This window comes from Triturus cristatus, chromosome 2_2 (assembly GCF_964204655.1).
Source record: "Triturus cristatus chromosome 2_2, aTriCri1.1, whole genome shotgun sequence".
Lineage (NCBI taxonomy): Eukaryota > Metazoa > Chordata > Amphibia > Caudata > Salamandridae > Triturus > Triturus cristatus.
The window spans coordinates 1,028,476,172-1,028,503,542 of NC_140582.1; positions in this window are offsets into that span (position 1 = coordinate 1,028,476,172).

Sequence of the window (27,371 nt, forward strand, 5' to 3'; positions counted from 1 at the left end):
TACACGCCGGGCTGCGTGTATGAGAAAAAACGTGTATAAATCACGTCGCTGCTTGGGGCGATCGCGGGAGGGAACCAGTCTTAGGGGGAACCACCTCTCGGTTCCGAAGGAGAAGTGTTCGAAGTGGGAGTGAATCCGATCAAAACGGGGTGCCGGTGCTGACGACTCTCCGCTGCTGTTGAATGCAGGTGGACTAGTTGAGAGGCCACAGGAGTGATTAAGAGTGTACGCCGTGCTACCGGGTCATGTGACCACGTGGGGCGGGCGAGTGTGGCGAAGCCCCGTGATTGGTGGAAGTACTGGGAGGGGGTAGGGAAAGGCTGAGGAAGGAAATGGAGAGCGGAACAAATAGAACAACTAGAGCGTACCAAATCAGAACACAACCGTTATGAAACAAACAGAATTGGATAAATTCACATGTCCTAAGGAGACAAATTATTGATTCGGAGTAACACTCTTGATATGCAGAATATTGTACAGTTGCCAACAATCGGTTGGATGGTACGTATAGAGCGGGGAGGAAAAGGCATTTAACATGGAAATAGAATCATGTGTGAACAATACTCATCACATACAGAATAATGAACAGTTGGCATCAATCAGTCGGTTGATATGAGTCAGGAGGGGAAAAGGCACTTGACAGGGAGGTATAATCATGCGGGAAGGTCTGTGTAAATAGGTACCTGGCGGAATAGGATGAATTAATATTTCCTTAAGTGAGAGAGATTGTATTTGGGACTGCACATATGACAGAAATATATAGTTATCGTCAAGCGGTCGGGTGGTATGACTAAGGAGGAGAAAGGCACTAAACACAGAAGTACAAATATGTGGGGAGGTATAAATGATATACCAATTAAAAAATTTGGACTTGCCTAACAAGGAGTGGGAATGTTAGGGGGGTGGGTGGGGGGGTCTCCGGAGGTACAATTATTTGGTGAGATCTACATAACTTTAGCGTCTGTAACCCTAACCTGACTCAACAAGGGTAACAGCGTTGGTAAAGTGTGACTCATGAGGCGAGGGCTAGCCGGGTTCCAATATATGAATGTGGAACAGGAGAAGGAGGAGGGAGGAATGGCAGAGGAAAGAGCAAGGTAGCAGCTCTGTCAAGGACGCTGGGCCCTATTATTGCAGTGTGGAAAGGGCATGTGGAGGGGGCTGAAAGGAAAAGTTAGAGTGCAACTGTACTATTCCATTCGTTTAAGGTGTTCAGGCCTGTGTGATCCGAATCACAGATAGTCATCCATTTGCATTCGAGTTTGTTGAGCAAAGCTTTTATGTTGCCACCTCTTATCGGGAGAGTGGGTTGGTCGATCACTTGCCAGGCAATGTGAGTTTCGCAGTGATTCTTTTGAATGTAATGTGCGACCAGGGTAGCAGTGAGTACTTTGCAATGGATACGGCTCTTGTGTTGGATTATTCTTTGTTTGATCATTTGCGTGGTTTGACCAATGTAGACTAGGTCGCAGGGGCAGCGGATCGCATAGATGACATTTTGTGATCTGCAGTTTGTGAGGGCTTTCAGTTTGTAGGTATGGTTGTTGGCTTTGAAGTCTTTGGTATTGGCTGTGAGGTCACAGACACTGCAAGTTTGACATTTGCAATGACCCATAGTCGGTGGTAGGCCCCAGGCGGCCGTGATCATGTTCCTGCCTGGTGGTTCCATTGGAAATGTGATGGCATGGACAAGATGAGTGGCTAAATTGCTGCCTCTTTGGTATGAGAAAAGGGGAGCTTCTCTGAATGTTTCAAAAGGTTGAAGCAGCTGCCAGTTGTGTTTAATGATCTTGCTGACTTTGTTGCTGCAGGGGCTGAATTTAGACACAAATGTGATCCTGGTAATGTTTTTTTTGGGTTGTGGTGTGAGGATGTTCTCGATGGCAGTACCAGGCTCTCTTCCGAGCTCTGGTAACAAGATGTTTGGGGTAACCTCTGTCAAGGAGTTTTTGGATAAGGATATCTGAAACTCTGAAGTAATCTTTCCGCCATTTGCAGTTCCTGCGGATTATGAGGAATTGACCAAACGGGAGGCCATCCCTGAGGCCTCGCTGGTGATAGCTGGAGTATTGCAGTAGGGTATTCCTCTCAGTAGGTTTCTGGTATAGGCATGTACTGATTTTTTTTTTTTCCGTCTTCTGTATGTATCGTGATGTCTAAGAAGGGGAGGTCATTGGATTTGGATTCGTAGGGGAGTTTCAAGTGGGTTTGAGACTGGTTGATTTTGATAAAGCAACGGGGCCCCTGCTAAATTGATACAATACCCAAGCAGGGAATCAAACATTTGTGAAAAGGTAGGACACCGGGTACAGTGTCAAGATCAAAACTCATTGCATATTGACTCCCAATTACATAAAATTACTTACAGTTAGATTACAAATTTACTTGCATATATCACTAAAACATATTATTGCAAATAACAGAGCAAACAAATTTGTATATTTATCATTTATCTCTTTAATTAATGCTATGTGTGAATATTTTTTTTGTTATTTTTGTTTTCCAAAAAATATATTGTTCAATCAATTAATTTCTCTGTATAGACATATCATAATGCATCAATGAAATATCTCTATATATACAGAATGATTCTTAAAAATTGCAAGTTGAATCTAGCTGCGACATGATTCGATATTCAAATTCAAGATACAGTACATAATTATCATAACAGAATTATGTCAAACAATAAATATTTCCAAGAGACAATGTATATTTTTCCTGTTCAAATTTTAGAATTGGCACATACTTAATGTTGACAAATCTAGAGAAGGCGATATTCTATCTAAACCACTATTCGCGTATAGACGCAATAAAAATTTAAAAGATCACATAATTCACTCTAGGATGAAAAATGAGACCATCCTCCATCAAAGGAATCTTGATGGAAGTAGAAAAGTGGTTGGCAACTTCAAATGTACTTCATGTAAATCGTGCTCAATGGCTATTGAAGCACCATCATTTACATTTAATGACTTTAACATCGTTCCCAATACGCTCAATAACTGCAAATCAGCTAATGTGATTTATTTGCTCATATGTCCATGCCATATGGGATATGTGGAGAGACAGGAAGAGCATTTAATGTAAGACTAACGGAACATAGATCTGCAATAAGAACGCAGAAATTATCGGCACCCATGGTACAACATTTTGTGAACCTGGGGCATATGCCAGATGACATACAGTGGTACATTCTTGAAGAAATTGAGCCAAGAGAAGGTTTAGTGATGGACAAAACCAGAAAAATGAGAGAGGTGTACTGGATTTTTGTCCTCAATACAGCAACATCAGGCTTGAACCAAGAGATACCTTGGGATCAAGCAATCAAAAACAATAGATAATGAATTCAAAATTATACCCAAGTAACTCTAGGTACAACTAACACAAACATTACTAGCATGCAATAATGTTTTAGTGATATATGCAAGTAAATTTGTAATCTAACTGTAAGTAATTTTATGTAATTGGGAGTCAATATGCAAAGAGTTTTGATCTTGACACTGTACCCGGTGTCCTACCTTTTCACAAATATTTGAGACTGGTTGAGCCATTCGATGAAGGGGTTAAGGCTGAAAGTGGAGCCCTTCCATAATAGAAGTATATCATCGATGTATCAACGCCAAAGGGTGATATGGTCGATGAATGGGTTCTTCATGGTGAGGATGTGTGTTTTCTCCAGGTGGTGGACAAAAAGAATGGCAAAGTTAGGAGTGAAGCAAGCACCCATGGAGACGCCCTTGACTTGGAGGTAGAAGGTGTCACGATAAAGAAAGTAGTTATTTTCTAAGGCGATGTGGAGGAGGTCCAAGATAAATTCCGTGGGTATAAGGGTGGGTTTTGGTCTGGTCTCTAGTATGGATTCAATGACTTCTAGGCCCTCTTTGTGTGGGATATTCATCTACAGTGATTCAATATCTAACCCTACCATAAGGTCAGTACTGGTATCAAATGGTCTATCTTCAATGGTAAGGATGAGGTCCATGGTGTCTCTGATGAAGGTGTCTGTGGAGGGGACAAAATCTTTGATTGCATCGATGTATTTGCCCAAGGGTTCAAGAATGGATCCACAGCCGGATACGATGGGTCGACCTGGTGGATTGATACTATCTTTATGAATCTTGGGTAAGACGTATAGAACCGGTGTGCGAGGGTGTGGATTGTTAAGGAAGGTGTATTCTTTTTGAGTTATGATGTTGAGTGATCTGACTCGTCCAGTGGCTAGTTGTATTTTGGTCGGGTAGAGGGTCTTTATTGAGTGGTCTGTAGTGAAGGGTGTTGGAAAGTTGTCGTTTGACTTCCAGATCGTATTTGTCAAAGTTCATGACCACGATACCGCCACCTTTGGTCGGCTGGTTTGATAATAAGGTCAGGTTTGTTCTTGAGGGAGAGTAATGGTTGCTTTTCAGTGAGGGGTAAGTTGAATGGGACAAATTCTGCTTGGAGATCTTTGACTTCACGAAGAACACTGCGTTCAAAGGCAAGTATTTCGGGAGGCATGCTGCAGGATGGAGGGTTGAAGGTGGACGGAGGGTGGAAGCGGGGTGCGGTTTGTACGCTGGATTGCGGTTTGTCTGCAAAAAATGATCCTGTGAAAGAATAATAAAAGGTTAGACTGCAGGTCCAGGAAGTTGGCTCGTTCAGTGGGCACAAAGCTAAGGTCCCTGCTGAGGAGGATAGTTTCGTCATGGGAGAGGGTGTGGTCAGAGAGATTGAAGATGGGTATGGAATGTGGTTCCACGAGGGTGGGAGATGTAGGCTGTTCAGTTATTGTTGGGGTCCCCATTGGTAGAACCGGTTTCGTGTTTGTCTTTCTCCTGAGAATTGAGGTTGGTATTGGCGATTTGTCCGGGGTCGAGATTGTTGTTGGCCGCATCTGTGGCCTTGTCCTAAAAAACCTTGTGGTAGAAGTGGAGGTGGTCTATTGGTGGCCCTTGAGGTGCTGGGGCCCTCTCCTGAGTCAGTCTTCAAGTGAGGTGTTGGAGGAGTCGGAGAAAGTAATCTGCTGATTGTTGCGGTATCTGTCCCAGTTGCGTGTCCTGGGAGGAAAGTATGGGTTGTTGAAGAATTCGTTACGTAGATAGGGGTACGTTTTATCTATGTTGTAGAATTTGATGTCCTTCTGAATTTTGGTAATTTTTTGTTGAGCTTGAACGTGTTGAAGGTGTTGATGGTAGTATTTATTTTGTCCAATAGACTTTTGGCATCTGTGAAAGCTGTGTCCGCGAGGATGAGACGCTCTAGTTCAGCTATTTCCTCTAGTTCTTTGCGACTGTGTTCAATTGCTGTGTCGATCCCAAGTACCATCCAATGGCGTGAGCAGGTGGTTGCTAAATGGCTGAAGCCAGTACGGAATTTGGGGTCTTGAGTAAATATTGCTGGTGTATTTCTAATTTGTAAACCAAGTGGAATGACCCCTGATTTAAGTTATTAAGTGAGCATTCGGGCATGAAGTTCTGTTTTAATCTGTTTTTTCTTTAGTTTTTTGAGTTTGTCTAGTAGTACACGAGAAGTGTTGGGGGGGTAGTGGTAGAGGGGGCGGTAGGGGGCCCTGAGAGAAGAGAGGGGCCCCCGAGGATACGTTGAATATATTCTTCTGAATAAGAGTCTCTCTAGACATGCTTAATGTCAAACAAATGGCAAAAAGCAGACAAATAAATTGGTCGAAAAGTAGGGTCCCGAGGTGGACCAACTCTCGCAGCTGAGCAGCTGCTCACAATCTTGTAAGATACGACAGGAGTATGACCCATAAACCACGTTGAGAAGTGGGTAGGTACAATCTAGCACCAAGTTCAATGTCGGGTTGTTTCTTATGCAATTCTTTGATTACAGTGCTGCTACAACTGTACTTGATTGTTTTGAAAATATATGATGCTAAGTACACCTTCCAAAAACAATTCACCAAGAGTCTTCCTCTTTCAGTGCTGCAATGTATTTGACATGCATTTTTAACTGTCTTTTATAATTATACCAGTTGAGATATTGTTATTTCTATTTCTTGATTCATGTCCTTGTTTTGTGCTAGTCGGTGTATCATGAGTATAGTTCTTTTTTTGCCATTGCTTCATTGAGTTTTAGCATCACCGGTGACTTTGTACAGTACAATATGTGTTCATAGTAATGTCCATGCAATAGATGCAAATAAATACAAGGTGATTTAAATTGGCATTCACGAGAAAGGAGTTTCGGCCTATATGCATTTTTAGGCCATCATTAGGTGCAGGTTACGGATAGTTAAACAGTGCTGTCGGGGAGAATAAAAACACTCAATAGTGGACCAAGAGAAAAAGGAAAGGCCTTGATGGCAATGAAGTGAGCCAAAGCGGGAAGTCTATGACAGGTAAGACGCTGCAGCTAAGCCCAAAATTGGGCAGGGGCTGGGGAGTGCACTAGCAGAAGAAATACCGCATGGCGGGGGCGGGTAGTAGGGTTCAGGGTCTCACTATGACAGAAAATAGCGGTCAAGTAGCGCTGGGGGGGTGGAAACACTTACTTGCTTCATGGAGAAAGCAAGGTGGGCTTAGGCAGAAGGCTGTAGAGATCTGACTGTGAAGAAAGGGACGGAGTCAGGAACGGGGCAGCGCTGACAGTTAAAAACATTGGGAGCTGCTGGGCAAAAAGACACTTACTGGAAATACAACGGAGGGGAACCCCTTGAAAAAGTGGGTCCAGGTAGGGAGAAGCTGTAGTCAAGGCAGCGTTTTAAAGGAGGCGTAAGGGCGCATACATCTGTAACCAGGAGTAAAGAGAAGATTAATAAGGGCACAAAAATAAGCCTAGGGTGGTGGAAAGGAGGACGACGACGCGGGGACTTACAGCTTTAAAACACAAGCGCGTCCAGATCGGCGTTTTAATGACTGTGCCGTAGTTGGCGCATGTAGTAAAACCATGGGTGAGAGAAAAGTATGGCCGGCGTAAGTCCGGCTGGTCAAGGCAGCGGTACAATAGGAGGCTTAATGGCACGTCTGTCTCTAACAGGAAGTCAAGGTGAGGAAAGATTAACGAGGGCACAACAATTAGACTGGTAAAGTGGATACGAGGAGGAAGGTGCAGCGACTTACTGCGTTTAATCACCAGCGAGTCCAACTCTGGGTTCCAATGACTAGGGGCCGAAGTCTGCGCGTGGATTGAATCCCTGGTTTAGAAAGAGGAGTGAAGTCGGCCTTAGTCCAACAGGTCCAGAGGGCCTGAGAAGAGGGAAGTTAAATGCCAGCCGTCGGCAATCACATGTTAGCGTGCAACGTGGACATATAAGAAAGACTAGAGTGGGGGCAGGGTGTACTAGGAAGTGAGTAGAAGTTAGACATGGAGATAGGCTCATGCAGAATAATGACTCTGGCAGATTGTAACAGCTGTCCTGTGGTTTATTTATTTATTTATTTTATGGTTTATACCGCGCTAGAATCGACTCTGAATAGAGTATCTCTGCGCACAGAGTAGAGAGAGAGAGGGAGATGAAAAGAGACCAGCAGCAGCAGGTAGCATAAAATTCAGTTCTGCTTAAAGGTACATACGATGAATAAATGAGAGATTCCTAAAATAGAACAGTTTTGAGTTTTTTCCTAAATTTAAGGTGCTCTGAGCATTGTCTGAGTTCAAGAGGAAGATTATTCCATAAAGTTGGTCCGACTACCGATAAGGCTTTCCCACCTTGTCTGGTCTTCTTTATGGTAGGTACTCTAAGTAGAAGTTGACTGCTAGACCTAAGAGACCGTGTGGGATTATATGGAATAAATTTGTTCTTCCAGTAGGAGGGTCCACATCCATGTATGGTCTTATGAATCAGGCAGTAAATCTTAAAAGTAATCCTCTTACGGATTGGGAGCCAATGTAATTTGTCAAGGAGGGGTTTGGAAGGAGTTCTAGGTGGGGCATTCAGCACAAGTCTTGCTGCGGTGTTTTGTATCACCTGGAGTTTTGCTAGGACTCCCTCATTGGCTGACAACAAGAGTCTGTTGCAATAATCCAGGCGACTCAATACTAGTGCCTGTACCAAAGTTTTTCTGGTGGAATCAGGTAATAGTGGAAAAACTTTGCGTAAAAGTCCAATAACATGAAAACATTGGCCAACCACCCAGTTGCCATGTTGTTTGAAAGTGAGCTCCCGATCGAGGCGTACCCCTAGGTTTTTTACCATCTGTTTAGGTTCTGGTACTTGGCCAAGCTCGCATGGCCACCAATCCGGTGTCCACAAAGTTCTTACCTCCCCAAAAAGCATGACTTCGGTCTTATTAACGTTGCATTGAAGGTAGTTTGAAGTCATCCATTTTGCCACAGCCTTCATGCCTTCGGAAAAGGCCACCCTCACTTCATCGGTGAGGAGTTTGAAAGGGAACAGGAGCTGAGTATCGTCGGCGTAAGAAACTGGGACGAACCCAAAATCTCTCAAAATTCTGGCCATGGGTGCCACATAGATGTTAAAAAGAGTCGGGCTCAAACAGGAGCCCTGTGGCACCCCCTTCGTGATGTAAGTCTCAGTCGACCGAAATGAGCCCATGCTAATGGCTTGGGTACGATTAGATAGAAAACTCTTTAGCCAGGCTAGTGCTGTGCTCTCAATGCCAATTGTAGTCAAACGTTCGATTAGGATTTTATGAGATATCGTATCGAACGCTGCCGATAGATCCAACAATACCAAGATCACAGAATACCCTCTATCCTGGTACATGTGAAGGTCATCAGTCACAGATAGCAAGGCAGATTCAGTACTGTGTTTTGGTCTAAAGCCAAACTGAGAGCTAACTAGCCTACCAGCCTGTTCAATGTAGTGTGATACCTGTTTATTCACATGTTTCTTTATAAGTTTCCCCAAAAAAGGAAGTAAAGAAATAGGCCTAAGGTTGGACATGTCAGTCCAGGGGATGGAAGGGTTTTTCCTGATGGGTCTTACTAGTGCTTTCTTCCATTCCCCAGGAACTTGACGCTCCGTCAATGAGAGATTGATGAGACATTGAATCTGTGGGCTCAGAATCCTTCCTACAACCGGAATGATTCTGGCCGGGATAATGTCTGAGGGGCTTCCACTCTTGATCTGGCCTAGATAACATTCAATCTCCACTAGGGAGATAGGAGGAAAAGATTCCAAGGTCGTCGATCCTAACTCTTTTTCTTTCTCCAAGGGTAAGGACGTATCTCCAATGGTGGATAGATTGGATCTAGTAATGTCATCATGTATCTTACTTATCTTATTTGTGAAAAACTGAGCCACTTCGTTGCATAGTTCTTGTGACGCTAGTTCAGAGGTTTCACAAGCAGCTGGTTTCACAAATGACTGTAGGGTTTGATATAGAATCCTGGGAGTATTACCTGCGGCTGACAGAAGAGACTCTATGTGGGTTCTCCGGGCCCATCGAATTTCTTTGATACGCAGTAAGAGCTGCCCAGAAATGATTCTTATCCGTTTCATCATGGGTCGTTCTCCACACCTTTTCTAGTTTTCTCGCCAGTTGTTTAAGTAATCTTAAATGCTCAGAAAACCATGGTTCCTGTTTGCGAGCTAGGCGTGGTTTGAAAGTTTTCATGGGAGCAATCCAATCAACCACTTAAGAATAGCCTGATTTATAATTGGCCAAAGCCTTGTCGACATTTTCTTCAGAGCAAATGAGAGGTGCAACAAATTGCTCCTGAAATATTTCCGGAGTGATCTTATGCCATTGCCTGCGTGTAGTAGGAAAGGCTTGCACCAGAGGTGGAGCTTTACCTGAATGGGAGGTGAGGAATTCCAGAACAAAGTGATCTGTCCAATTAACGTGTGTTGGAGGGGCGCATATCAGGGTGTTAGGTTTGTTAGAAAAAATGAGGTCCAGAGTGTGGCCTGCTAAGTGCGTGGGACCAGTATTCATTAGAGTTAGTCCAAACAAAGAAATATCAGTTAGTAAGGACTGTGCATCTACATTATCCTTCAGATCGCTATGCACATTGAAATCTCCTAGGAGTATAAATTCGTTCTCCGCATCAATGTGTCTGGCTAGTATCTCCAGCAGCAGGATGTTAAAGCCGGTACAAGGGCACGGAGGGCGATAAACTAGAGCCCCTTTATGGCCAATTTTATTAGAAATGCAGATTTTAAAAACCAGAATTTCTAAATCTGGAGTGCTCATTTCCTCTAAAATGGTGATTGATAAGTTTTTTTTATATACAATCGCAATACCTCCCCCTGTCTTGGCAGGACGATCTAACCTGGCTATTTTGTAACCTTCTGGGATTCCTAATGTAATGGCTGGGACCGAATGAGGTTTTAGCCATGTTTCAGTCAGGTAACAGAGTTCCGGTTGCACCGAGGCAATCATGTCCCAAACTTCACTGTAGTGTTTAGGCAGAGATCTGATGTTGCACAAAAGGTTTCTGCTCTTAAAAAGGCCCTGAGGGACTGCAGTTATGGTGGTAGTTTCACACGGAACGTATAGCGGGTGATCATTGAGGGCTTGATATAGACATTTCCGACAAGCAAAGGGTCCCTCCTCCTGTACAACCCTGAAGTGGTGGCTTCCAGATACGTAATAAATCTAATGATGAGTATATTACCCGAGGTTTCATATGGTCCACAGGGCGAGTGGCTATAAGGGCCATATCTTCTGGCCCCTAGCCTCATCCAGTCGCGGACGGGCGCAGACGGGCTTCTCTTTGGCTTGTCTTAGGCGCGTTCGTAGGCGCACCCCTGCGCGCGACCGCTGCGCGCTCAGAGTGACGAGCAGCCTTTGTAGTCCTCACACTCAAAAAGCTAGAGCGCTAACCGCCCGTAATGCGGAAGTGAGTGGGTCTGCCTGTCCGCCCTCCGCTCAACGGCGTTAATCACCGAGTCGGACCAAGGCGTGCAGGCTAGCAACTGAGCCCAGACTTCCCTAGCAATAGATGCGGGTGAGTGGGGAACAGATGACCAATTACTAAGTATACTGTGGCCTAATTATTAAAACAATGTTTTGTACTTTTAAAATTCCCAACCAAGGAAATCATGCAGCGCTGACCCTTCCACTGAGTCCACTTACGCTTCCTGCAGCGCTTACTGGCGTCTAAACGGCTCGGGGGAGACGCTGCCACCGTCAACACCTTACAGGATCTGTGTGTTCGGACAGCATACACTGCAGGATTGGTGTCAGACTGACTCTGAACACCGCCAATGGGTATGTTGGCCTTTTGAACCAACTAGCTCACAGTGCCACTATAATCTCCTCTTACCAAGGAGAGAAATGTTCTTGGCAACCATTGAACATGAAAACCCTGATCCTTCAGGACCGTGGAAACAATATACTACTTTTCGCTCAGTCACTTGTGCTTACTTAGTTTGTCTCAGAGAGATACACAGAATAAACAGGTTGGGCGTTTTCAATAAGTATTTATTGAACAGTTGTTATTCTGGTGTAGAATAGATTATTTGCAACAACAGTTAGACAGTATAAGATATAAATGATTAGCAGTACTATAAACGTAAATGGAAGGTATAGCTCTACCATCTTACAATAGTCATGAATACATATGCGTATATAAAACACATGATATAAAGATGCTTACTCCTCTAGGATTTAGTCAACCCCATTACCTAAAGTGAGAGACTGTGGGACCCCGTCCTGGTCTCGAGTTGGACACCCCGCGAGGGATGTTAGACCACTGCGAGCTGAAGTATCTGCATGCAGGAAACTCAGCGTCTGGTCAGTGTGTCGGCTAGTGATGTGTATATATACCCATATGTCGCACCAGGGGTCCTAACTTGCTGTATTACAGTGTCGGCCTAAGGATGACGTCGGGCATGAACTTTATACATAGATATTATACAGGAGATGGTCATCCTGCTCTGCTTCCAAGGATCCTCATGCATAATGTATGAGATATTGAACTAGGGAAAACCTGTATTCTGAATGCAGTGTCGTATCTAGGTAAAAGATCAGTCCCTGTAAACCGTTACAAGTGTAATGTAGGGAAGGATCTAGTTGAAGGGTAATTAAGTTACCAGGGCCTATATTAGGGTACCGATATGGAATATAACACAGCACGCATGTCCAAACAGTTTGGACTACAGACTAGAGGTACATTTTGAAACAAACAATTTATTGTGATTAATGATAAAGGGCAAGCATATCTACGCAAATAATGCAGACTAAATTATAAGGGTACGTTTGGAAGATGATTAATTGTGAAAGTGTTATGTTAATAATGGAAAGAGAAAAAAAACAAGCTAAATTATAATTACAACGGTACAGTAGACCACAACACTCATTGTAGGTAACAGTTGAAGGTACATAATTAAACAACATTTATTGCTGGTCATTTAGTTGTACATCAGGTTGATAAATGTTCCAACAACCAGCACAGATCAAATGGTGCAGCAAGCAAGTTAGTAGGTTCTACGTTCATAAAGGTAGGGCGGATGAATTAAAAAGGAGAAAACTATATACAGTTTATACAGAAAAATTGGAAAACACTTATGTCAAACATTGGAATGCATAATGGAGGTGAAGACTGTAGTAGCTTGGTGGGTTAACAGGCCAAGGTGGTGTTCCACTCATCTAAGGTGTTCAAACCACGTTCAACAGTGGTACAACAAACTATCCAACGGCACTCGCTCCTGTTGAGAAGTTGCTGCAAGTTACCACCCCTAAGTGGTAGGGTAGGCTGGTCTATGACTTGCCAAGAGAATTCAATCTCTTTGTGGCCTATTTCTTGAAAGTGTAGTACTAGGGGGGCATTTGATGTACCGCATCTGATAGGGCTTCAGTGTTTGATTATCTGTTCCTTTAGCATTTGGGTTGTTTGTCCTATGTAGAAGAGGTTGCGAGGTTAGTTATTGCGGAATCTACCCCAGTTCCTCTGTTGTCTGGGTGGTTGGTAAGGTCTTGTCTTTAAATTAAAGACGAAATATATACAAACGTTTATCTTTGTCTTTGCAAATAATTGTCTTCCTGTTTTCCCTTCCGTGCTCCTAGCAATTACATGTGCCCCCTTAGAAGTTGCCTGACAATTAATACCCTTTAAGACACTGTTGTATGTTACTCAAGGTGGGGGGAGGCAGACTGGAGAGAAATTGTTGGTTATCTAGCAATTAAGAGGAGGCCAATAGCAGTTGACAGTATGGTAGCTGCTGTCTTCATGTCCCCGAGTAGGATACTGCTCTTGTGAACACTTACTGCTGGGTCATGCAGAACATACTTAAAGAGGGGAAGACTCTGACTTGAGAGCAAATGAAGCTTGCCTGGCAATCAAGAGGAGGCTAAATGTGCTTGGTTGCATAGTAACAGCTGTCTTCATGTCCCTGCGTATTGTACTAGCTTCTGCAATCGTTGACTGATTTGGTCATGCAGCATGTCCTGAAAGGTGAAAGGACAATGACTGAAGAGCAATTGTGGCTTGCCTGGTAATCAAGATGAGGTGGTATGACTTAGTAGTATGGTAGCTATTGTCTTCATGCTCCTATATAGGGTACTAACTTCTGAGATCACTGATTTAGTTTGTTAATGCAGCATATTGTTCATAGTGAGAAGCAACTGACTAGAATGGAATTACTGATTGAATAGCTGTCAATGAGAGATCAATGGTGCTTGCCAGCATGATCATTGCTGTCTTCATGTCCCTTCACAGGGTAACAACCTCTGAAATCACTGTCTGATTTAGGTATGCAGCATATGCGTAACCCTAGAAGTTTGGTCCAAACAATAATCTATATGTTTCCCTGAGTATGAATGTTTAGACAAAGAACAAGTATGTTTTTCCACTTGCTGAAGCCAATATCAACAAATGCTCAATACCATGTTAAAGTCAAGTCAAATAACTTTATTCGATTCAAATGAATCATAAAAGTTTCCAAAAAAATTGTAAATTAATTTTAAAGTAAAATTTCTACACAAGGTTTAGAAAGCAATGCACAAGAGTTAATACCAGGTTAAGTAGATTCAATGAAAGCAATTTACAGTTCGTAACGTATCCTAATTAAAAAAACTATTTTGAAAAAACTAAGCACAGAGCTGCAGATAGTGACAGTTGAAAGAGAACTTAAATAATTAAAACACTCTTTTTAAGAACCGGGATGATTATCCCTTAAAATAGGCTTTATAAAACGGGCTCTGGGATCTTTATAGAGTGTGCAAAAAAGCATAAGGTGCATTGTGCTCTGTTGGGCTACATTGTTACATGGACAGGGGGGTGGGTAAGTCTCTCACACCAACCCACCTGTTTCGGAAAAGCCACTAGAAAGTGCGATGTGCTTAAATGAAATCTAGTCATTAGAAAACGCGCATGAACCTGCGTGGTAACAGACAAATAAAATTGTTGCTGATATAAAAGTGCACGATCCACTGTGTCACTGACCTGGTTAGACCAGCTTAAACCTGTGTAATACACGTTTTTAATGGCCATTTTCATATTGGGTTGAATAGAGTCCGGGTGATCATAAAAATCTTCAGGGCCTGTCTTATAAAAGGTTTCCTTAACATAGCGTCCAAGGGACCACCATTGCATTGTCAAGATTCATGCAGTCTCTTAAAATACCTCTTTTTGAAAATAATAGGTCCTCTGAGGTCCAAGTTTTTCCCCATAAAAGCAAGGGGGCTATATGAATTCTGTCTGTTACATAATCTAAACCTACCTCAGAATGACAGAATAAAGTAGAGGAACTACTGGGGATAAGTAAGAGTCTTTTTTAAACATTTGTTCTCTAATATTTGAAACTGAGCTTTTATAATATCCCCATACTCCTGCCCCATAGGTGGCCACTGAAAGGCATTTGCCATGTTCACTTTCTCCTCCCACATTAACAGCAGTAAAATGCCCGCATGCAAATCAGTAAGCAGTGTCTTTAAGAATTGAATACTCTACCCAAGGATGTGTTTTGCAAACTCCATTAAACCTATAGCTTACAGTTATAGAGAATATTATAGTATTGGCTGGACTGCATCAGTATATTGATTCATCGACCAGTCAATTGCCAAAAATTCACTTGCAAAGTGTAAGTTGAATATAAATTTCAAAAACATTTCTCCAGTTCAAGGTGCCTCCAACATCAACCCTCTACCCCCACCCCAAAAGAGAGCTGGCTGTATTGCCAATACAAGATTATGAAAAATGCCAGCAAGGAAAAAACAGTATGCACCTGCAAAATAAGAAGAATCTTTAATCTTTGGGTAAACTAAAAATGGTAGCACTGTTAGAATTTGAAGAAACATCACTAATGTTAACACTTGGGGGCACATGCATTAAATTAAGAAATAGAACTTCCTAAATGGCGAAAAATAAGGAATCGCTATTTAGGAATTGCCATTTCCAATGCATGACCCTTTTAGCGCATGTTTACCGAGTTTAGTAAAATTCGCAATCACAAATTGCGATACAGCCGCCGAGACGCGCTAATCTTGAAAAGCCTATTTGTGACCTCGCTAATAGCGAAATCGCTTTTGATGCATGTTGATGACATCACAACCAGGAAGTCATCCAGGCAATGCTTCATTCAGTGCTCAGTGAGAATGAGAGGAGGAGGCTGAGTGCAGGAGCAGAATAGGACATCCAACTACTTTACTTGCAGACCTGTCCCATGCTAAAAATGGATCCCTCAGCATCAGGGGAAAGTACACCAGCCAGGAAACGCAAGCTGAAGTTCAGTGAGAGGGAAATTGAAAACCTCATAGAGGAGGTAGTTATTAGCCATGACAAGCTATTTGGCAAACTGTCACTCAAGGTCCCAGAGGCACAGAAGCAAAACATCTGGCTCTGGATCCAGAATAAAGTGAATGCAGTGGGGGTCACCCACCGCTCAATAGACAACCTAAAAAAGCGTTGGTATGACCTGCGCATCCGTGCCAAAGAGGATTGCTGAGAAACGGAAGGAGGCCAAGAAGACCGGAGGGAGCCCAGCAACACAGCCTGGGAACACACTCATGGTGGACCTGGTGGAGTCCACACTCCAGCCCTGAGCAGTGCTGGGAGTGACCCAGGTTAGGCAGGTTCGTAGGCAAACACACAAGAAGTTAAAACATGTGAACAATGTGTAACAGTCAATTTATTAAGAGAAAAGTATGCTTAATGTGACACGACATAACCCTTAAAAATAATTTAAAACTTACACTGTTTAACATCACAGATGCAGCAGAAGGAGAGGCTGAGGACAGTGACTGTGGCGACACCCAGGATGCTGAGGCTGACATTGAAACACCTATGATCCCACAAACAGCCTGAGCCCCCACTTCACGCAGTGCCACAGTTAAACCACTGCAGACTATAGAAACTGAGGATCAGCCAGAAACAAATCCAGAGACAAGGCAGCCTGAAGGTACCCCGACAACAACACCCCAAGCACAGGTCCGGCACAGCACAGTCCAAGGCCGGAGGTGCAGAGCAAGGTCATGCTTCACATCGCAGGAGGACCAATCTACAAATGTCTGGGGTAGGCTGGAGGCCCAGATGCTCCAGGTGCAGCACCTGCAGGCCAAAAACATGAGGTTAGTGCAGGCCCAAATCAGCAAGATGGCAAGTAACATAGCTGTAATGAGTGATTGCATGAGGGAACTCACTACAGCTGTGGTGGAGGGCAACAGGCATTCAAATGCGGCCATGCAGGAGCTGACCAGGGTTATACAGGATGGCCAGGTGACACAGAGGAGACGGCATTGCCAGTTGATGCAGCGCTTACAAGGCTATACCCAAACGAACAAATGCCTGAGCACCAACACTGCACTGCTGTCCTGTAGGTCCATCTCCATGCAGATAGAGATGACCCATTGTTGTGGGGATGTGGCCAAGGCACTGGGCCAGGTAACCAATGCCGTGGAACAAATGCAGGATGCCACTGTTGGGGCTAGCAATGTGATGGGGGAAGAGGGGAATGAGGAGGCCTCAAGCCTCAGTAGCCTGTCGGTGCCAGTCACCACTTGCAGGAGGCGCACCACTAGAAGCACAACACTCTCCGTAGCCTCCATGAGGGATGGAGATGAAGCAGGCGCAAGGCATCTGGGGGTGCGTGGTAGGAAGAGATAGGCAGGCATGTCCAGAGCCAATCAACCATGGTGAGATAAACATTGGCACTGACATTACTAGTGACTGAGTTTCAAGTCCTATGATTGTCATTGTATTTTTCAAGAATGCAATCCCTGTGCTACTTGGCACCTGATATGTGCTTCAACACTACAACATTATATAATTCAGCTAAATATGGTATAGTTCAGAAATGCCGTGTGACTTGTCTCCTTACTCACCTCAGAAATAATGTTGTGTGATTTCTGCACGTCTCCTTTGACCTTCTGCTGAGCTTGCCCCATGTGCTAGTCTTAGTTGTGGCCCCTGCTGGTTGTCGTCCTCTGGTTTACTGTTGGGCAGTTCAATGGGTATGCAGCCACAATTCTGTAGCAGATGTCGGGCCGGTACTGCAATGCACCGCCAGTCTTGTGGTTGCAGCAGAAGCGACTTTTCATCAGCCCACAGGTGCAGATTCAATGACATTTCGTGTGGCAATGTGCGCTGCATTGTACCTCTGCTCATTTGGGGTGGCTCGGTTGAGGTAAGGCGTCATTATGTAGTTTCGCACAGCATATGCACTGACACCTACAGGGTGGTGAGCAAAGGGTTAGTAACAGTTATGCATTGCCATTTAGCCATTGGGTGTGAGGAATCATTGAGTTTACCAAGTAGATGTCCTTCACCAATATCACCCCTGAGCAGACGGGTGTGTATGCCACTGTGTCTGAATGTATAGGAGTCATGTGTGCTTCCAGGGTATTGAGCCACAATGTCTGTGATGATATGGTTGGCGTTGCAGACTACTTGCATGTTGAGTGAGCGATAGGATTTACGGTTCCTAAAAACTTATTCATTCACTGCTGGGGGACAAATGGCAACATGTGTACCATCTATGCATCCTATTACGTGTGGAAACCGGGCTACCTGGTAGAAGTCCTGTTTGGTCTTATTCAATTCCTGTGGGGTTGTGGGAAGCTAATGTGGTTATGGATCCTTGTCATCATGGTGTTCAGGAAAGAATTAAAGATACGTCAAAGAGAACTTTGTGAAACCCCTCCAGCAACGGCTACTACCCCCTGGAAACTGCTGTATGCAAGTATGTGTAGGCAACATATTACCTGCACATATGTGGGCATGGAATGGCTCCTACGAGTGTGGTGCTGCATTAGGGGTTCCAATTCTGCTATTAGGTCAAGGATCATGGCACCATTCAGCCTATACTTGTCGTAGATTTCTTCATCTGTTTGTCCTAACAATGTGATGCGCACTCTGAATATGCGCTCCTGTATTCTCCTCCTTCACTGTGCTGCTGCTTGGAGCCTCAGCCTCCTTGCCATTAGGTAGAGCGCTGCCATTGTGAAAGGTTCAAAGGCCTCCTGGGTTGGTGTCGGGATGTGGTGAAGGAAACACGAGAGGCGGATGGGATTTGGTTTAGCGAGTAGTGGTTTTATTCTATATTACAACAGAGGACTTCATTATCTTGGATCTGTTGAGGACTGTGATAGGGCTGAGGGTTGACTCCTCGTCTCCGTCCTTCTTCTAGGCTTCAGAGTGTTCACCAGTTGTGTTCACCGGAAGGGACTCGGGATGTACAGCATGAAAGAAACAAAAGAAAACAGCCTTAGATTCAGGCACGTTTTGAAGGTGGTTGGGTAGGGCGTGTGGGAGCACCGTAGCGAGTAGGGTGTGCAGGGGGTACGGACCTAAACCACCACCTTTGATCCGACACAAGGGTATGAGCAGCAGATGAACCGTCTGCTTACTTCAGGAGGCGTCCCCCGAACTCTCCAACACCCGCCGCCCTGACCCCAGGAAGCGCTCCCGTACCTGCTGAAGCCAGGAACCTCCGGGTTCCTGGCGGGGCGCTGCGTGTGTCCAACCTCCGGGGTCCTCCGATAAACGTCCTTCGACTGTCTCGTCACCGCTGGTTTTTCCTCCTCCTTCCGCTCGTCTCTGCACCGGTGTTCGCGCGCCCTTCTCATCTCCGCATCCTTCTCTTGTTCCGTGTCCTGCTCCCTGCCTTCCCGATTCGGCCAATCCGAACCGGCGACGTCATAGGGGGTGGTGCCTTCCAATGGAGAGGAGACTCTCATTAAAGGGCCAGGGCTCAGGAAATACTTCCTTCTCCGAGTCGGGTGATCCAGTTCTGACCTCCGGGGGCTGTGGGACAGAAGAGGGGGACGAGAAAGGTGAGTCTGGGGGATAGAGAGCACATCCCGACAAACCCCACCCCAAGAATGGTCCCGATCGGGGACAGAGTGTACTCGGGAGAGGAAGTCAGCGTTGGAGTTTTTGGCACACCTACGGTGAAACAGGTCAAACACAAAAGGCTGAAGGGACAAAAACCAGCGCATAATGCGTGGGTTGTTGGACTTATTTCGGCTCATCCATATGAGGGGGGCATGGTCCGTGTAGAGCCGGAAGCGCCGGCCCTCCAGATAACAACGTAGTTTTTCCACAGCCCACTTCACGGCCAAGCACTCTTTTTCGATGATAGGGTAATGCTGTTCACAGGGAAATAGTTTTCTGCTAATAAAAAGAATGGGCCTTTCTGTTCCATCACCGGCAACTTGAGACAGTACCGCACCGATGCCGTTTTCAGAGGCATCGGTTTGTAGAATGAAAGGCAAATCGAAATCAGGAGATGCCAACACTGGTCCGCTAGTGATCACTTTTTTTAAGCGGGAGACCGCCTCCAAGACACGTGGAGAGGGATGACGCACAGTTCTGTCCGAGGTCGAGTTCGGTCAATGGGGCCTCTATTTCAGAGTACTGTGGTATGAAGCGTCTATAATAGCCCAAGAGACCTAAAAAGGCCCGAATCTCCTTTTTTGTTGTCGGGACTGAGGTTTCTGTGATGGCCCTGACCTTTTCTTTCTGTGGCTAAATACACCCCTTACCCAAAAGATACCCAAGATAGCGTATCCGATGGAAAGCCCCAAAGGATTTACCAGCATTGACGTAGAGCCCGGCGACTTGTAACGCCTGCAATACTCGACGGCAATGCTCTAGGTGAGAGTCCCACGAGGGGCTGCAGATCACTATATCATCAAGATAGTCTGAGGAATACCCCTGATGGGACCGTAGAACCACATTCATTAAACGCTGAAAAGTTGCGGGAGCTCCGTGTAGGTCAAAGGGCAAAACAGTAAACTCACACAGGCCTTCTGGAGTGGAAAAAGCTGTTTTCGTCTGATCACTGTTCCGTAAGGGTACTTGCCAGTAGCCTTTGGTCAAATCCAATGTGGTGATGTATTGTGCTTTCCCTAACCTTTCGATCAATTCGTCCACTCGGGGTAGGGGATAAGCATCTAGGGAGGAGATGGCATTAAGTTTCCTAAAATCAATACTATACCTAATGGAACCATCAGGCTTGGGCACTAGGACTATAGGGGAGGACCAGTCACTCTCTGAGGGCCTAATCACGCCCATTTGTAGCATTTTGTGTCTTTCGGCGGATATGGCTGCCCTTCGGGCCGCGGGAATTCTGTAGGGTTTTTGTTTTATTGGTTCCCCGGGATTAGTGTTTATGTGATGTTCCACCAGGGTTGTTTTACCAGGACTGTCTGAGAACAGGTCCCGAAAGGGAAAAAAGACATCTAGAAGGTCTTTGGTTTGTGCGACAGACAGCTCTGGGTTTACCGTTAGCTTCTCTAGGGTACAAGGTCGTTCTCTTTCTACTTGGGAGATGTGTATGTTTTTCGGAGGGGGCCCCAGCCACTTCTGCAAAAGATTTATGTGATAGGATTGGGTTGTGCGTGGTGTCAATTGTAAGCGATAGGTGGTGGTCCCTATTGTCTCTACGACCCTATAGGGTCCCTTCCATTCCCTTTTGATCTTACTAGCACTGCTGGGAAGCATTACCAAGACCCGGTCGTCTACCTGTAACGTGCGTACTTTCGTTCCCTTGTCATAATATTTCTTTTGTCTTTCTTGGGCGTTTTCTAGATTTTGATGAGCCAAGTCCCGTAGTTTACCCAATCTAGAACGTAAATGCAAGGTATAGTCTAGGAGAGTCTGGGTGTTGTCCTCTTCTGCTTCCCAGGTCTCCTTTGTCATCTCTAGCAGAGTACGAGGTCGTCTGCCGTACAGGCGTTCGAAGGAGGAACATCCTAGACTACTCTGTACCTGCCCACGGATGACAAAGAGAGCCAGGGGCAGAAGATGATCCCAGGACTTTCCTTCGCTCTCTAACATTTTCTTTAAGGTTAACTTCAGGTTCCCGTTATACCTTGCAACCAACCCGTCCGTTTGGGGATGATATACGGAGGTTTTAATGTGTTTTATATTCAATAGTTTACAAACTTGAGACATGAGTTTTGAGACGAAGGGAGTTCCCTGGTCCGTGAGAATTTGTGAGGGAAATCCCACCCGTGAAAAGTACTCCAGAAGCTTGTCCGCTATGCAAGAGGTTGTGGTGCTGCGGAGGGGAAAGGCTTCTGGGAACCGGGTACAATAGTCAACTAAGACCAGAACGTACTGATAACTCTTGGCAGATCGAGGTAGGGGTCCAATGATGTCCATACCCACCCGTTCAAAAGGCTAACCAACGATGGGTAAGGGTTGGAGGGGAATGCGTGCTGGATGATAAGGATTCTTGACCTGACACACAGGGCACTTCTGACAATAGGACTTTATTTCGGCATATATACCCGGCCAATAGAAGCTTCTCAAGATATTATCGGTGGTCTTGTGGGCCCCTGCGTGGTCGGCCAAAAGGTGACTGTGGGCAAAGAACATTACTTGGCCCCTGAAGTCCTTAGGAACGAGGAGTTGGGAGGGAGCGGTGGCATTGGGGAGACGGTATAAGAGACCATTTTGTATTGAAAAGGAGGGGAAGGTAACGGTACCGTTGTTAGGTTGCTTTTTAGCATCTTGCCATGCATGGACGAGTGTGACGTCATTGGTCTGAGCCCATTGGAAGTTTTTATCTATTTTCCAGGGTTCCTGTACCAGAAGGGCAGGGACCTCTTTACAGCTCGAATGAGTGGTCTTCCAGAAGAGAGACAAGAAGTTTGGATTGTCTGTACCCAGGATAAGGTCCTCAGGCAGAGTGTCCATAAGACCTACGGTAACATAGACAGAGCCAGTTTTCCCTGGACATGAAAGGGGAACCCTGGCGGTGAGATAGAGGCGTACATCTCCATGTATGCATCTTATGGCTACCTGCCCCCCAGGAACTCTTTGCTTTTGGGTCACAAAACGGGTTTTCATCATAGATTGTCTGCAACCTGAATCCAATAGGGCTGAAACGGTGGTGGTATTAACTCTAAGACTTACATAATAGGCGGCGCCCATCTCTGTGGAATACAGTAGATTACGAGCCCGTAACTGACATCCATGGGTTCTTCTGACTTTCTTCGGGGGCATACACGGGTGATGTGCCCCCATTCCCCATAGTCAAAGCATTGTGGCTGTCTAGAAATGAGGGGTTCTGGACGTGCGCCTTTATACTTTTCTGGCTCTTTGATGGGACGAAGAGGTTTCCGTGGTAGAGTGGACGGTCGTAGGCCTTTTTCGGGCTCCCATAGTAAAGTGCGGGGGTTGTTCTCTTGCAAAAGAGGTAGCCATTTCCACAGCCCTTTCGATTGTTAATCCTGCATGTTTCAACCAACGTTGCGTGGCAAATGGCAATGCTTCCAGGAACTGCTCAAGAATTACAGCATTCATAATTTCTTCCTTTGTAAGTTCGTTCGGTCTTAACCATTTTTATGCTGTCATTTTTAACTTGATGTACATGGTCTTCGGGCTGTCACCAGTGGCGCCTTTTTCTCTACGAAAGCGTAGCCGATATGCTTCGGAATCCATACCTAAGTGGTCCAGAATCACAGCCTTAATTTCATCATAGGGGACGTCGCCTCCTGCATTGGCGAGCTGGTATGCTGCTTGAGCTTCTCCTGATAAGAGCGGTGCTATAAAGAAGGGCCATTTCACACTCGGCCAACCTACGGCCCTTGCAGCTCGCTCAAAGTTACGCAAAAACTCGTCTGGGTCTTCGCCCGGAAGGTATTTTTGTAAGGACACGGTAGGGAAGGCATTGGAGGACCATGACGCCCCACGACTGGCAGGGGCGGAGGGGACTTCTTCCACCACACGAGTCAGGGCGTCTAGTTGGGCTTTCATTTGGTCCTTGAAAGTATCCCCGTCAGCCTGAGCACTGGTGAGCTGTCTTTCGACGACCCACTCCAGCTTCCTCTGCCCCTCCACCAGATGTTGAATAAGCGCTTCCATCAGGGTTCCTGCACCTGCACTTTATGCCCGCATTCTCCACCATATGTCGGGATGTGGTGAAGGAAACACGAGAGGCGGATGGGATTTGGTTTAGTGAGTAGTGGTTTTATTCTATATTACAACAGAGGACTTCGTTATCTTGGATCTGTTGAGCACTGGTGATAGGGCTGGGGGTTGACTCCTCGTCTCCGTCCTTCTTCTAGGCTTCAGAGTGTTCACCAGTTGTGTTCACCGGAAGGGACTCGAAGTTCAGCATGAAAGAAACAAAAGAAAACGGCCTTAGATTCAGGCACTTTTGAAGGTGGTTGGGTAGGGCGTGTGGGAGCACCATAGCGAGTAGGGTGTGCAGGGGGTACGGACCTAAACCACCACCTTTGAACCGACACAAGGGTATGAGCAGCAGATGAACCGTCTGCTTACTTCAGGAGGCGTCCCCCGAACTCTCCAACACCCGCCTCCCTGACACCACGAAGCACTCCCGTACCTGCTGAAGCCAGGAACCTCCGGGTCCCTGGCGGGACGCTGCGTGTCTAAACGTCCTTCGACTGTCTCGGTCACCGCTGGTTTTTCCTCCTCCTTCCGCTCGTCTCTGCACCGGCGTTCACGCGCCCTTCTCGTCTCCGCGTCCTTCTCTTGTTCCGTGTCCTGCTCCCTGCCTTCCCGATTCGGCCAATCCGAACCGGCGACGTCATAGGGGGTGGTGCCTTCCAATGGAGAGGAGACTTTCTCATTAAAGGGCCAGGGCTCAGGAAATACTTCCTTCTCCGAGTCGGGTGATCCAGTTCTGACCTCCGGGGGCTGTGGGACAGAAGAGGGGGACGAGAAAGGTGAGTCCGGGTGATTTCCCAGGGGGATAGGGAGCACATCCCGACAGTTGGTTTAAGTAGGTTTCTGATGATTTGCATCTGTATGGCATTTTCATTCATGGTTACCACCTGATTGTGATCCTCCTTAAATTGCACTTGCTAAATAGCGCATTTCGTAAAAAACGCTATAAGCGATTTTTCATACATTTGTTTGTGATTCCTTAATAGCGATTCGCTATTTATGATTCGCAATTAAGGGTTTCGCTATTATGGATTCACAAAGTATGTCTCTGCAAATTTTGAGAATCCTTATTTTAGCGAATTCATGGTTTTTCTCAGAATTGGGCTCATGCATTGGGATTAGCTAAATTGCGCTCGCAAACAGGCTTTATTTGCGATTTGCTAACTTTGCGAGCGCAATTTAGTTTAATGCATGTGCCTGTTAAAGAGGTATCACCAGTTATCACGTAGAAGAAGCTGCAATGCAAGCAGATGAAGTTTAAGGTGTGCCAAAAGTATGTTCACATTTGCCGCAATGCCACCTGAGGCAGCCTCAGATGACTCTTGTTAGCTTGCCTCTATCAGAGCCTTTAGAAGGGTCTGCTCCACTCATTTTAATTAGCAAATCAATTAATGATGTTTGAGTTTACTAGTAGACAAAGTAGACTGATTCCAGCAGATAAGGCATTTAAATTTGTAGGATGCCTGTCAGTCATCCCCTAGTTTATTATTAAGGATTGTATCATGGCTACCCTGCCGCAATGATTTGATTATTCACGTAGATTTGAACTGTCTTCTCTTGTCTTTTTGAAAGAATGTATGCAAAAACAATCTACATTGATTCTTACATTGCATATTGTGTAAAAGTAGCTATATCTATATCACAGTTAAAGTCCCTTTTGGGACAAAACTCTTCAGCTGTTGGGGTCCAATTCTTACTGAATGAGAAAGAAATAAAGATATGGAATTAAAAAACACATCAAGACGTTAGAAATTGTTCATCATTATGGACTACCTTTATACCAAAAGGGATTAAGTGGTTATAAAAATTACTGAGTGCACCCTAGTTGGTTGAATATTGTATGTATTCAGTTATATTGAAAGGATTGGCAGGATTGGGTACTATAGTAGCTGGAGCCACAGTATTTGCATCAGTCTATCACAGATATTGAATGCAGGTCTATATATGTATGCTAGCTACGACTGTACATCGTTAAATGCCTATGAGGAGCTAGCACTGGGCTGTCTGAGGCAGGAGCACCAGGTAATGTACATGCAAAATAATAACCAGAGAAGACTAGATAAATTCAGTCAATTATTGAATTTTGCCCTTGCATTCTAGTGCTGATCAATGCAGAATATGATAGATATGCATGTTGCATGAACTGGATATATTAAAGACTTTGACTAGGAAAAAGAGCAGTGAGAGGACCCTTGAAGAGGAAGCTACACAGTTTCTGAAATTGACATTGTGCAGTCCTTCACCAACCGTTGATTAATGCAGGTCAGACATTTTCAAAAGGCCCTAGACACTCTGCTGCAGGTGGGCGGTAACTGAGTAGAATGTCTAGTTTGGAGATAGGGTCATTTCCTTACCAATAAACTCTGATTAGCATTCCCTTCAACTTAATGAAAAATTGCATTTAAACTAGGAAGCATGGTACTATAAAGATTGTATGTTTTATAATGTTCTTTAGGTTTCTTCTGGTGGACACAGGTGAGAAATTTGCCTGGTGTGTATTGTATTGTATTGTATTGTATTGTATTGTATTCTTTATTTATATCAGTTAATTAAAACCATTCCAAAAAATAAGAAAAAATAAAGCTTTATAACGGCCCAGTTCATGATTCCAGTAATACAACCAATCTCACTTGATTCAATCGTCTTACAATTACATACCCCAATATATTTGATGCGTATATACACGTTATGATGTAGGTGACACATTGATGCAGTTATTCATTTTGAACTTGCGAGAAATAAAACTGTGAATTTACAGTTGGCATCATTTGCCGTTATTTTTAAAATTCATTACTTAATTACGTTTATATACCCGGTACATAATGAATTATCTTTTTTTTAATGAATGAACAATCATGTGATGACGCCCCTTAGTTTTTAAAGTCCGCTTTCCGGAGGAGGGTGCTTATTTGTATTAAAATTTTTACACCTTTGCAAATCAATATGCTAGATGATCCCTCCAACCAGCAGATTACAGCTTGTCTACAAGTACGTTTGTTTAGTTCATTAAAAATTGTTTTTAAGAGTATCTTCCTTGAGTCTTTAACTATGGGGCATACGCACAACAAATGGGTTATTGTTTCATTGTAATAGCCGCATAAACGAGAGTTTGCGGTTTGTGATTTCTCTTTCCATGATGGTAGGAGATCCTTTGAGTCATGAACTCCTAATCGATACTTGACAAAGCTCCTTTCTAACCCCGTACGTAAGTGTTCTGATAAGTAAGCTTGAGGCTTTAAAAACGTGTTTAATTTATAACTGTCCAAGCATGTCGTCATTTACTCAGGGTTTATTGTCTTCTAAAAGCGACTTCCTCTTTGTGGCATTATTACAAACCCTGTTTAATGCTGCCCTGTCTCCCGCTCTATCCCACGTATCGTGGACGTCAAGTTCATCTAGTGATACTGTCAATAGTTCACCCCATGAGTTGGGTAGTTTTTGATCCATTTGAGTCTTCATTTCTTCCCATTATAAGCTGCTCAGTGATCCAGAGTCCGAGGATCGAAGCTTACAGCACAGTTTCACGAAAGAGCTCATACTTTGGAATTTCTGGTTCCGAAGATCAAATTCTAGGTGGATCTGGGCTGGTGACGTGGATTTGGGAAGACCGAGTCCTGCCTTGTACACCTTGGTCTGAAGCTCATTCAGTATTTACATTTCCTTACCACACCAAGATGCTAAGCCGTTTGATAGGGTAGGTAGTGTTTGTGATGCCATCACTTTCAAAAGGTGGATGTAAGACGAGCCACTCAGGTTTTAGTTCAACAGTTTATACTCAAAGATCAATGATTGAGCTTTGGATCGTACTTCCTTTTTGTGTTCCCTATTTGATGTCCCTTGCTCCAAGTATATGCCCAAATATTTATATGCTGGTGTCTCTTCTATTTTTTTGCCCTCTGCGTCCCAAGTGAATTTTCTGCCCTGAGTATCCACCAGGCGTACCACCATAGTTTTCTTTTTCTTCAACTCCAGTCCTTGCCGGTCCAGATATTTTATCAAATTGTTTAAGACTCTTTGCAAGCTAATCGGGCTTTGGCTCAAACGACTATGTTGTCTGCATATTGTAGGTAGGGAATCGGTTCCTTGGCAAGGGTTGAAGGATGGCTGTTGGATGATAGCATGTAGTTGTTTATGTCGGCTATATAAGGTTAAAAAGGCTTGAT